The following is a 14,428-nucleotide window of genomic DNA, read 5'->3' on the forward strand; positions in this document are numbered from 1 at the left end:
AGGGCAAGAAGACAAAGTTTACAAGTTGAAAAAGGCTTTATATGGTCTGAAACAAGCTCCGAGAGCTTGGTATGATGAGATAGATACATACTTCAACAAGTCTGGGTTCAAGAAAAGTCAAAGTGAAGCTACTTTGTATACTAAATTCAGTGATGCAGATGTGCTTATTGTGTCTTTGTATGTATATGACATCATCTGCACAGGAAGCTCTGATGAAATGATTCAAGAGTTTAAGATGGATATGATGAAACAGTATGAGATGTAAGACTTGGGAATGTTGCACCATTTCCTTGGTTTAGGCATAATTCAAACGGATAAAGGTATATTCATCCATCATAAGAAATATGCCAAGTCCTTACTTAAGAAGTTCGGTTTAAAAGACTGTAAAGCTGTGAAGACTCCGCTTGCAATCAATGAGAAGTTATCCAAGGTTGATGGAAGTGAGGATGCTGATGAAGGCTTATATAGAAAAATAGTTGGTAGTCTGTTATATCTAACAGTTACTAGACCAGATTTGATGTATGCATCATGTGTATTTGCAAGATTTATGCATAAGCCTACAATAAAACACATGGGGACAGCAAAAAGGGTTTTGAGATATGTACAAGGGACATTGGATTTTGGGATTGAATATGTGAAGGGAAAAGTTGCTGTGTTGATAGGATACTGCGATAGTGACTGGGCAAGAAGCTTGGATGATATGAAGAATACCTCAGGCTATGCATTCAGTTTTGGCTCAGGGATATTTTCTTGGGCTTCAGTTAAGCAATGCAGTGTGGCTCTATCCACTGCAGAAGTTGAATATGTAAGTGCTGCAGAAGCTACAACACAAGCAATGTGGCTGAGGTTTGTGTTATCTGATTTTGGAGAGGAACAAGTGGAGGCTACACCTTTGCTATGTGACAACACTTCTGCCATAGCGATGTCCAAGAACCTAGTGTTCCATCAGAAAACAAGGCATATCAATAGGAGATATCACTTCATAAGGCATGTTATTCAAGATGACACCATTGAGTTGAACTACTGTAGAACAGAGGAACAATTAGCAGACATTTTTACCAAGGCTCTTCCTAAGGATCAGTTTAAATACTTAAGAACTGCACTTGGAGTGAAATCAGCAAAACATTTAAAAGGGAGTATTGGTGTATAAATGTATTTGCTATATTGGTTTTATTATATGCAAGTTGTAAGATGTAATGTGAGGCTTTGGATCATATTCTATATGGCATCTAGATTAGATTGTGATAAGTCATAGCTCATGACAGGTGTAAGCATCTTATACGATGACTTAAGAATGAATGGTTGTGATTGAGTTGTAATGATGTGAGAGAATGAGTGTGTTACTTACTCCTCTAACGGTAATATATGGTCTCTGAGTTTCTTGCTTGAAGAGTATGGAATCCAATGAACCTTGAAGCTTTCATGATTTTCTAATCCTTTTCTCTCTGTACAATTCTGCATTCACTATTCCATTGAAGAAACTCAATCTAGAAATCAAACACTAATACTTACAGCTTCCGATTTGGGCTGCTCGGGCAATGAGGGCTCGGAGAAACGCGCAGGTGAGGCGCCTGTTGGAGTCGCCCTCTTGGGGGGCAATATTATTGAAGACACAGAGGATCTGCTGGGCTACGGTGGAGTTGTTGGTTTCAATGGCGTTAACGCAGTGGACGAGCAGCTGCTTCATGCAGTTGGCGTCGCCAAAGTTTGTTCTTGTAAGAATTGCAGAAATCTTAAAGAAGAAGAGAGAAGAAAGAACGCAGAAGAAAGAAGAAGAAATTAGAGAGAGAGAGAGTCAGGAGAGAAAGTCAGATTTTGAGAGAAGGAATGACTTCGTTATTTTTCCACACTGTCTACACAGTTTACAAAACCTGTTATATCTTGTTACAAAACTTTCTCACTAAGCTAAGGACTAACTGTTGTCTAACTACCTTATAACAAACTATATAGTCTCTTGACAAGTGTCATTCATTTCTACCATAGATTGATCTTTCACTTGGAAGTTGGTTTTCCTCACTTCACTATTCTTACAGTTCCTAGGGACTTTGAGGTCGGAAAGCCAGGCCACGGGCGCGTGCGGTGGGTTTGGTTTTTGTTCATCATTATTGGGAGGTTATTGGAATACGGTGTGGTGATAATTTGGTGCAAGGGTGGTGGTGGTGTCTCAGTAAATTGCATCATTGGGAGAGAAAAGAGAAGGGAAAATAATTCAGCAAAAAGGTAGAAAACTGTTGCTTAAGAAAAAAGAGAGTTACTGAGACGAGTTCAGAAGGAAAGAGACCAGACTGTTAGTGGGTAGCTTTGGCATTGGGAAACTTAAAAATTTTAGTAGGGTTGGGAGAATTGTTCTGCAAATATTATGAATGGGAACAAGATAGAGAATTCAGCTTTTTTTCTGCACGGAGGGAAAAATAATAATATATACTATTTATGGTTCTTGATATGGGGGGAGTAAAAGGGACTTATCAGGGGGAGTTAACCCTCAGCCCCAAACAATGAAAAAAAAAAAAGTGTAATTGGAAGTCAAAATTGGGGGAAGAGAGACTGAACCTAACAGTATTATTTTTTCTTCTGCTGTATTTTCAGAAGAGATGGATATATATATATCAGAAAAAGCTAGGTAGTCAATAAGGTAATAGAAGCAGTTCTGATTCAACAAACCTTTTCAAGATACAAAAGGGTCTAATCCCTTTTCATATCTCCTTTTTGCTGCTTTTTTCTTGATCAGGTAAGACAGACAGAGAGAGAAGCCTAGCTGATATATCATATGGAAGGAGCAGAAGAGAGAGAGAGAGAGAGAGAGAGAGAGAGAGAGAGAGATGTTGTGGTGTGGTGTGGTGTGGCTTTAGTGTATGAGTTGCGTTTTGGTGGCATGTGAAGTTAGCCGGCCAGGCGATTGTTTGTATGTGGAAGTTGAGATTTTGTCATGGAATGAGGAGTGGGGATCGGAGGCAGTTACTAATCTTTTGGTTCAAGATTCATCAGTACTTTACTCAATGGTCACGGGCCACCATACATAATAAGATCATGTACGCATATCATGAACAAATCATTTTATCAGAGCAATTTTCTTTCTTCTTTTGTTACCATGAATTATTCCTTTCATGAGCAGTAGTGGCGTTTTGGCGCAATTGTTTTTGGTAAAAAGAACCTTTTGCGGGAAAGTATTATTTAGATATTTTGTGTTTTGCTACTTTAGGCTTTAGGAAAAAAAAACTCTTTAAAATGCGAGAAGTCAAATACTTATTTTTCGGAATACTAAAGTACGTGGAGAAGTTAATTTAATTTAGATTAGAGTTTTTATTACAAATGGTCCTTAAAATTGACCATCACCATGAAGATGGTCATTGAAATTGAAAATCAATCAATGTAGTTCCTGAAAATAAGTGTCACAAATCAATGTGGTTTTCCGTCACAATTATGTTAAAAATTCTATTAAGTGTTGATGCGGCATATAAATGGGTCCTATAAATCCTTTTTTTTTTTTTTTTCTCACAAATGGTCTTTAAAACTGACATGCGACATCAAAATGGTACCTGAAACTAACCCGCGACATCAAAATGGTCATTGAAATTGAAAATGATCAATGTAGTCCCACAAGTAATTGTCTCAAATCAATGTAGTCATTTCGTCATAATTTTGTCAAAAATTTTGTCATGTGCTGATGTGACATATAAATGGGTCACACAAGTCTAATTAAATTTAACAAACTACAAATAGGCTTAATAATTTAATAGTTAATAAAAAAGTTGTCAACCCAAAAACCCAGTCCTGCAATCACCTTTGATCCCAGTCCACATTTCTCTACCTCCTTCACTCTCTATTCTCTAAAAAAAATCTCAATACACTCATTTTTACACACTTCGACATCCTTCACTGAATTGAACCTGGATCAAGATCACTTTTGGTGACTGCTTTGCTGATTGGCAACAACTTATGGGACATCACTATTAACATTTAGGCGATCAACATCATCACAACCTTAATCTTGGAGAGCTTGTTCGGTGCTTTCATGGTGGTCTAGTGATTCAAAAAACGGCGAGGTCTACCTTGAGATAATGAGGTTATAACTGAGGTGCGTCTTGTTGGTTGAAAACTATTTCCACACCTCATCTTAGGCCTTGGTTAAGTCTTGTGCCTTTGAGAGATTATGGAAGAGATCTTTATTCGGAGTGGGCCGTACTATAAGAAGAAAAAAATTTCCATTGTGCAAAAAGGTATTTAGACAACTTTTTTAATTAATTATTAAACCCACATCAGTACATAAAAACCTGTAAATCTTGTGGGGCCCATTTATGTGCCTCATCAGCACTTAACGGAATTTTTAATAAAATTGTGACGGAATGACCACATTGATTTGCAACATCTATTTTCAAGGACTACATTGGTTGATTTTCAATTTTAAGGATCATTTGTGATAAACCCTAAGGGACACAAAGTGGATGTTTGGTAAGTTTCAGAATATAACTTAGTTGTTGCCTGCACAGACATTGTTGATCGATTGACGAAGTTGGATTTTGATCGATACTAAGGCGGAGGATATTACTGCAGTGCATATAACCTTGCTTCCTTCGGGTCTAGGGCTACACGTTGGGATAAAATTTCTTATATTAACTGATTTTGATCTGAAAATTTCCAACTTTCGCATTCCATGATCAACAACGTATCATCTAACGTTTGTGGAAAAAAAGAGACAAGACTTGGAATGTATCTTAGAATTTCTATGGCCGATTGAAGTTTTGAGCTAGAACTAACCACTTAACAATAAAATAAATAGGATTAATGATTAGGAAGGCAAAGATAATTGTACGTTAAGGCTAAGATTATATATGTGGCAGCATATGATCTCCCTGAAGGCTACGCATTACTACAATATTAGCTTTAGATGTCGGATGATGATGGCGGTTTAATAAGCTATTATGCGGAATAAAAGATATCTGACACATCATTCAATTAATGCCAGATAATAATGAAATCTTGTCGGTTATATCCGATATAAATTCCTGGTGGATATTTAGTGTCGGATGCAACCGTCATAAAATTATTATAACCGCCAGTATTTTTGAATTTTTTTAAAAATATTTTTAACATATTCCGGCGGTTTTTAAGTTAATGGTGATGGTTATAACCGACATAAATTGACTATTTTATTATTTTAGTTTCTGGCGGTTATTATTTTAGTATTCTAGCGGTTATAACTGATAGAAATTGACAATTTTATTATTTTAAAATGTTATATTGATTATAAATAAATAAATAAATACATGGTTTAAATATTTTTTTTTTACTCATGGCTATGTCGGATATAACTGAGACGAACAAAGCAAAATTTTGGACGGCAACCAGAATAATCTCTGAATTTTTTTTTTTTTTTTTTTTTTTGTGATTTTTTACACATGCTATCTTAGAGTATATACAAATATATTTGACAGTTGGATCGTTGAAACTAGTTTCATAAAATGTATATCCTATCAAACTGATAGATTTAACAAACACTTAAAAGTTAATGTTATACTTCCATTAAGTATAAAATAAGACTTATCCACTAGTGTAAATATTTTAAATTGAAGATCGAATTCATTCATTGCATTCTTATAGGGTTGAGGTGTGTAGGAGTGTAGCTGTAAAAAAATCATCAAAATCGGAGCTAAAATAACCGTTAAATTGTGATTTTTCATTTATAATTATAGAAAACTTTTGTTCCATTACCTAATATTTGAATGTTTGTTTTTTGCGCTTTTTTACGTATGCAATCTTGGAGTCTGTACAAACAAATTTGATGGTTGGATCGTTGAAAAAAGTTTCGTAAAATGCGTATCGCATCAAAACGGTAGATTAAACAAACACTTAGAGTTAATTTTGTACTTCCCCATCAAGTATAAAATAAGATTTTGTGGTATCTACTAGTGTAAATATTTTAAATTGAAGATCTAATTCATTCAATGCATTTTTATAGGGTTGAGGAGTGTATCTGTAAAAAATCATCAAAATCGGAGCTAAAATAACTGTTAAATTGTGATTTTTCGTTTATAACCATCGAAAACTTTTGTTTTGTTACCTAATCTCTGAATGTTCGTGTTTTTTGTGATTTTTTACGTATGCGATCTCGGAATGTGTACAAACAAGTTTGACGGTTAGATCATTGAAAAAAGTTTCGTAGAATGTGTATCGCGTCAAAACGGTAGATTAAATAAACACTTAAGAGTTAATGTTATACTTCCATTAAGTATAAAATATGATTTTGTGGTATCCACTAATGTAAATATTTTAAATTGAAGATCAAATTTATTCATTACATTGTTATAAGGTCGAAGAGTGTAGCTGTAAAAAATCATTAAAATCGAAGCTAAAGTAATTGTTAAATTGTGATTTTTCATTTATAACCGTTAAAAACTTTTATTTCGTTACGTAATCTCTGAATGTTTGTTTTTTACGATTTTTTACGTATGCAATCTCGGAGTGTGTACAAATAAGTTTGATAGTTGGATCGTTGGAAAAAGTTTCTTAGAATGCATATCGCGTCAAAACGGTAAATTAAACAAACACTTAGAGTTAATATTATACTTCCATTAAGTATAAAATAAGATTTTGTGGTATCCGCTAGTGTAAATATTTTGAATTGAAGATCAAAATTGTTAATTGCATTCTTATAGGGTCGATGAGTGTAGCTGTAAAAAAATCATCCAAACCGGAGCTAAAATAACCGTTAAAATGTGATTTTTCATGTATGTGATCTTATAGTATCTATAAACAAGTTTAACGATTAGATTATGGAAACTAGTTTAGTAGAATGCATATCTCTGTTAAATTTGCCTAAATTATGAAGTGGGAAAAGTAATTTGTGCTAAATTTTTATTTATGTATTTCAAGTATTGATTAGACAATATTTAGTTTGTGTGATGACATTTTCATTGTACAATTATCTTTTTGTTTCTTTACATGGGTTATTATCTATTAAACCAAACAATTATTTATTTATTTTTTAAAAACGTATTCTATTGAAATACATATTATTTATTTATTTATTTATTAAACCAAACAATTATTGTTATTTTTTTTTAAATCGTAAAAAAAAAAAAATTTGGGGGGGGTGGGGGGTGGGGTGGGGGAATTTAAAATTTTGGGAGGGAATTTTGGGGGGATTTTTGCCGTCATTTTTTTTTTTGTCATTTATAACCGACAGTAATGAAAATTTTCTGTCAGTTTTTATTTTTTAAAACTGTTTCTGTCGGTTTTAACCGATAGTAATGAAAATTTTCCAAGATAAAACCCCTCCATCTCTTCCTTGCATCGGTGCCTTCTCCCTTACCCCTGTTTTCCTCTCCTCATTTCCTTCTTCTTCTCTTCACCTCTTCTCCTCTTCTCCTTCTCGCTTCAATCACCATGGATGAACAGTTCAAGAAGCAACATTCTGAAACCAGTACGTTTTAAATTATTTATATTATGTTTTAAATTCTTGATGAAATTGGCAACTACTCATCTCTCCAATTGGATGGAACCGTTTCCTAACTATATACAACTTTTTTTTTTTTTTTGTCATTCCAAACTATTGCTAAGGTTGTTGTTCATCTGGATCACTCTTTTGCATCAACATGGCATCCTGATGGTCACATATTTGCCACTGGAAACCAGGACAAGACTTCCCGAGTCTCGGACATAAGAAATCTTTCATTGCCAGTTGCTGTTATGAAGAATAACTTGGGCTCCTAGGTCAATTCGCTTATCATCAGATGGTTGACTCATGGTGGTCGCGGAACATGCAAATTTTGTGCATATATATAACACAAAGGCAAATTATGAAGTGCACAAGAGATTGATTTCTTTGGGAAGATATCCGATGTATCAATGAGTCCCGATGACGAGTCTCTGTATATAGGAATTTGGGACCGAACATACGCCAGCTTGCTACAGTATAACAGAAAGCATACATACGGATATCTGGATTCCTATTTTTGATCCTTTTGGCAAACGATATGGTGTACCTTAGAGGAACGTTGCACATCTCAAAGTTGGAAAATGCAGTGAATGCACGGGAGGCCAACTTGAAGGGGAAAGAAATGATTCAGAAAGTGGTTTATTTTTTTTTTATTAACATATTTTCTGTCGGTTTAATCCGACAGAGAATGCTCTTATTTATTCATTATTAATAAATTATCTGTCGGTTATATCTGACACAAGTTCTGTTGGTTTTAGAGTATTTTCTATCGGTTTTATTCGATAGAGAATACTCTTATTTATTCATTATTAATATACTCTCTGTTGGTTATATCTGACACAATTTCTGTCGGTTTTAGAGTGTTTTCTGTAGGAAAATTCATTTCTTGACGTTGACAATTCTGTCGTTTATTATATCTGCCACTGTATCCATTTTCTGTCGGATTTTGCTTAATATCCAACAATAATATACGTCTCTTGTCGGTTATCATAGTGACACTAATAAAGGGTTTCGTAGTAGTGACAATATAGCATTGCCTGCTCTTTTAAGTATGTGATAGATTCTTATAGGTTTGTAATATTGATTTTAACCTTTCAAACTTTTTTGAGCATTTGAAACTCCAAATTTTGTTTTGAAGAATTTTGAAATATGTAAGTTCCAAAAAATTTCGAAAAAATCTGAATTTTCAAATCATATGGATCTTGAAGTTATGATTTATTTATTTCTTAAAACAAAATTAGAATGTATATATCATTATAGGAGGCAGATTCTCTGTCCTTCCACTTCCCGTGCCCTCCTGTTTTGTGTGGTCATGGTTAAGTCACGTCAACATTTTATATTACTATTCTTTTTTGTCTTATTATCTCTATAAAAAAACAATATAAAATGTTGAAGTGGTTTAACCGTGACCACACAAAACAGAAAAACACAGGAGGGCACGGAAAATGGAAGGGCAGAGAATCTGCCTCCATCATTATATTGTATTGAAATAGAACCCCCTAACTTCGATTTGACTCGTTTGAAAAATCACTCCTATTTCAGGTTATCCAAAAATTTAATCATGAAATGAACTTTTCTGAAGCACACTATCTAGAACACTTCTTTGGCTTAAAAAGAGACAAACAGCAAGCAAAAAACCGTTTCTTTTTCTTGTTTTACCACATAGAAAAGGTTTCTTTGATGGTGGATGACGGTAATACCATAATACCACTCCCATTTTATCTATTTGCACTCCTTCCTTTTATTTTTATATGCTTTAGTAATGGAGCACTACAGCCAAACAATAATTAGCCCTGATTTGGCATTGAGGTGCTTAAAAAAAAAAAAAGCAGGGATGAAAAAAAGTTGGAGTAAAATTTGTGTTTGGTAACCTTGTTTATTTTCAAAGTCACTGTCATTTTAAGATGAAAAGTGGCAAAAAGCTGAAGCAGCAAAATGCTACTTCTCAAAACCAGCTTTTTTCTTTTCAAGAGGCGGATGAACAGTAGAATTTAATGAAACTTTCACAATCTCAGAAATACCCTCCTCCGTTTCTCCTTCTTGCTGGGTTTGAAGATCAAATCATCCGGCATACCAGTTCCAAATTCTCAAACTTCAAAAGATAAACAAATTAACCAAAAACATAAAAGCAGCAATTTTTGTTCCCGAAAAACCAAATTAGTAATTGTTACCATCCAAGGAAAAGACCTGAAATCAACCGACTCATGGAGATCAAATTGGGCAAATTGGGCAAATTGACGAAATCGTCAGCGCCCTCTTTCAACCTGACGCAGCGATCCACGATCATCGGAGCGGGCGATAGTGACCTAACTTCCAATGGGAGTGGGAAGCTCAGTCTCCTCCTTAGACCAACTCCAATGGTGGGCTAAAAGCCAAATTACCCCCCAAAATTTCCCCCCAAACCCACTCCAACCCAAGGAGAAATTTTGACCTAAATGCTAAATGCTAAACCAATGCCAAATTCCCCCCGAAATTTAGCCCAGAAATCGGGGTGGACTCTATCCAATATTTATCGGAATTTAAATTTTTTTAGATTAAAATGTTCATAAAATTAATTTACGATAGTCTACATATTTATTTTTTTTTTTTAAATTTAATTTAACAAAAAAAAAGCCTAAGTTCATTCTTTAATAATCCCGGGCTAAAATTTTAGGGTAGAACGGTTGGAGTAGAAAAACTGTTTTTGGGCTAAAAGCTAAATTTTTCGGGCTAAAAAATTTGACTTTTAGCCCAACCATTGGAGATGGTCTTAGCAGGTTCAAGTTCAATGAAGCTCCAATCTTTCTGAGAACAACGCCGTTTCCGCCGATGTAAAGCGGAGTGGAGGACTGGGAGAGCTTCCATGGAAGGAAAGAGAGGAAAAGTGGTCTGTGAAAAGGAACAATCCAATTGGAAAGCGGAGAGAGGAAGGTCCTAGAAATCTAAGACGGCAATCGGACGAGGGGGTGGGAGATAGGGTAGGAGAGAGGAGAGTAGTGAAGAGGCACGAAGATGGAGGAGGAGGAGGTGCTGGTGGTGAGGAAGATTCATAATAATAATAATAATATAATATTATACCCTTTTTGTTCATTTCACACAGTTACAGTTGTTTTACATAAAAGTTTACTAAACACTATCATACTGTCTTTTTTTCCAAAAGCAGTTTTACAAAAAAGTTTACCAAACACTTTGTTGCTTTATTTCACAGCTGCTTATTCTCACAGAACAACAGAATCAACTTTTTTTCAAAGCACAACAATACCAAACCAACCCTTAGGCTCTTTTTTTCCCCCTTCTTTTGTGTACTTCTTGGATACATCTTGATAGAGATACAAAATGTTAGATCATGGAAATATAATTTTCACTCAAAAAATCGCATCATATATTAGAATATGAAGGAAAAACCACTTAGTTTGTGCATGCATCTCCTTGCCTTCATGTGAATGTCATTATCAAAAATGTTCCTATACAGTATATAAAGTGTTCCACATCATTAGATGATTAGTTAAATAATGATTGTCAACAATACAGGTGGTAAGTTTGTCAGGTCATCTCCAACCGAGTCGGCCAAAGGGTTATAGGCCAAAATATAGCCTGTTTTGACACAAAATCCATCTACAATTGAGAGCTAGGCCAAAAAAATTTGGGACCCACTATGCCAAAATATAGCCAAATGGCCAGAGGGCTAGGCAAACATAGCCAGTCAACTAGCCCTGAAAGTTGGGCCTAGCTGTGCTAGCTGACATCATGTAGCTTTTTATTTTATTTTCCTTTTTTTTTTTATAAAGAAGAAATTAAAAAAAAAATTAAAATTCTAATTTTTTTTTCCTATAAATACCTAAGCCATTTCTACACTATTTTTCACATCTTTTTCACTCTTCCATGCTATTTTACCTCATTTTAATGTCTAAGTTGTTAACATGTAAGTAAAATTAAAATATTTAATAACATAAAACTTAAATAATATGAAACTTAAAACAACATTTAGCGACCAGTGATCCTCAAAATATGTCTGGAAATCTTATTTTAATATGGTAGTTTAATTCAATTAACTATTAAAATTAAAGAATAAACTTAAAATAATAAATTATTGAAGGGGGCTAAAAATAGCCTCTTCGGTTGGAAATTGTATATAGATATGGTTTGGCACTATTTAATAAAAAAAATAATTTCTTTTAGAACTATAATCTAAACGGGGGCTAAACATAGCCCCTTCGATTGGGGTGGCCTTAGTGTTTGATTAGCGTTGTTAGGCTCTTTGTTATAAACAAAGTTGTATAATCATTATCATTCAGTTGTTAGGCTCTAATTCATCATTTTTCTCACTATTCATCTTTACTTATTTGTTTTCTCTTTAATTCTCAAATATTTGTACACGGTTAATATATAACAGTAATTACATATGTATGTGGCAAACAACAGATGTATAATGAATATACGAAAATGGATTTCGAAAGATTCATGGTCCAAGGTATAATACTGACATGTGTATGACAATGGATCTAGCTAGTTGATTGATTGGTCATCATTATTTTGGAGAGTGAGAAAAAGATCATATGAAACAAGTCATTGTCGTCAGCAATGACCATTCCTTTGTCGCTCGATGCATGTAAAATTCGGCTGCCATGACTCTCTTTCTGTCTCCCTCCACCATTAAGAGAGTAAGAAACTAATGAAACTTACAAATGTAAAACTAGTAAACTATGTGATTCTTTTGTCGATCCTCTAGTGGATTTAATAGTATAATGATACGCATGATTATATTTATCCAATTTCAAACCGATCCAGTATATACAAACCAAAACTATTAGGTCATGAAGAAAATATCGAAAGATATATGGCTTTATTAGACAAGTATTATCTTTGGTCTTATAGAAGTTTGTGTTTATGATTAGAGCTATTCATATTATAAAACACTATGTAAAAATTATCTCTGTAAAAAATCAATTAAAACTAGGGTTATTTATTCACACCCCATAATTTGTTGAAAACACCCCACAATTCCAACTTTATCCTTCCTTTTGTTGAATTCACCCCACCTCCCAAATACAAAAAAATCTCACACTGCCACCCACCCACCACCATCCTTCTCCGGTGATTCCATTCAACCTAGCCAAAACACAAAATTGAAATTTCATGCAGTTAGCTATACACTTTATAAATCTAAACTAGCTTATCAGGGAAAGATAAAAATTTCATCGCAACATCCAAACAGTCTATCATAGAAATGATGGAAAGGGGTTTTTTAACAGTTTTCTAGGCTGCATTTTTCATCCATAATCCCAGTGGCCCAATGCATGTATGATCATTCCCCTCAATCACAAATGCCAAACAAAAGCATAACTATGAAAGAAAGAAAATTAAGATTGAATGGGGTCATCGGCGAAGTAGTGGTTGTGGTTGTGGCGTGGGTAGCTGTGGGATTTTATTGTTTGTGGGGCGGGCAGGTGGATTCAACAAAATAAAGGGTAAAGTTGGAATTCTAAGTAGAAATTTTGAATGTGGGAGTAGTAAAGTTGGAATTCTAAGTAGAAATTTTGAATGTGGGAGTGTTTTCAATAAATTGTGGGGTTTAAATAAAACAACCCAAAAAGGGTCGTTTAGTTAATTAATGTAGCAACTAGATAGATTCGTAATACTTTTATATTGATTATGACAATATGTTTTTATATAGTCTGATGTAGGGGTCATTCGGTATGAGATCCCAAACCGAAAACGGAATCTCAAATCGCAAACCAAAAATTTTCAGGACGGGAATTTGAAGACCAATCCCAAACTGAAATTTCGGTATTCTTAATTTTAGAGATTCTTGAAATGTTTTCGGTATTTCGGGATGGATTGGGATTGCGTTTTGGGTTTTGGGCTTTTGGGCATAAATTTTAAATTTTTGGGTTGTGGGCTAAAATTTGGGTCTTTGACTTAAAAGTTTGTTGCCCAATTTTAGATCAATTAAAATTTAATCTTTTTGCATATTACCAATTTGAAATTTCTTACCAATTGAAATTTCAAATCATTCTTACCAAGTCAAATTGATGTTCCAAACTTCCAAATTACTTTATTTCATACTTAAATTCAACATTCAACATGCATGCAACCAAAATAAATATACATATATATTTTCGATTTAGTTCGGGATTCTCAAACCATTGAATATGTAATCGTGATTTCCGTACCGAAAAGTTCGGGATCGGTTTGGTATGGATCCCAAAAATTTTGGTATTATCGGTTTAGAAATTTTTCAATATGGGATCGGGATTTTTTCGATTTAATTTGAGATTTTCGGGAAAATTTTCCAACCCTAATCTGATGTAAACGATATCATATTTTTTTTATTTTTTTTTATAGAAATAATCTTTAAATAGTTTATAATAGAAACATTTCTAATCATAATAAAATAGTTTCTTGAATCACCCATTAACTACTTTTGACCAAAAAAAAAAATTCACCCATTAACTACTTTGCGTGGGGATCTCTTGGGCAATGGGTACATTCATTTCAAAGTTTCGGTAAAATTTAAACTAGCAAGAAAGTTAAAACCACAACAGAGTAAAAGGAAATTTAAATAAGGGTCAGGTTATGTGGTTAAATTTGTAGATTAAATTTATAAGCTAAAAGATGCGTTACAAATAAGAATTAAGCACGTTAATCAACGCTTAAGTAATAATTCAATCATCAACTCGTATGTCATAATGTAGTCTCCCTAACATTGCCCATTAAATAAAGACATTGCTAAAAAGAATAGGCAGATTAATATGTTAGGTTACTGCAGACCACAGAAGAATATGCACAAATGCATGGTTCAAAATTATTCCAAATATGACACAATTACTTCACATTAATTAAAATTTAAGCTCTCACCTAATAGTAAAAATTAGTAAAACATGATCATTAACTAATTTATCAGCTAACTACTACCAAATAACAGATTAAGAAGGAAGAAACGAAATAAAAAGAGATTCTATATTAATTAACTTATTGTCAGATCATTTTCTCGAGAAATTTCAACTTGTGAAT

Source organism: Pyrus communis, chromosome 1 (genome assembly GCF_963583255.1).
Source record: "Pyrus communis chromosome 1, drPyrComm1.1, whole genome shotgun sequence".
NCBI lineage: Eukaryota > Viridiplantae > Streptophyta > Magnoliopsida > Rosales > Rosaceae > Pyrus > Pyrus communis.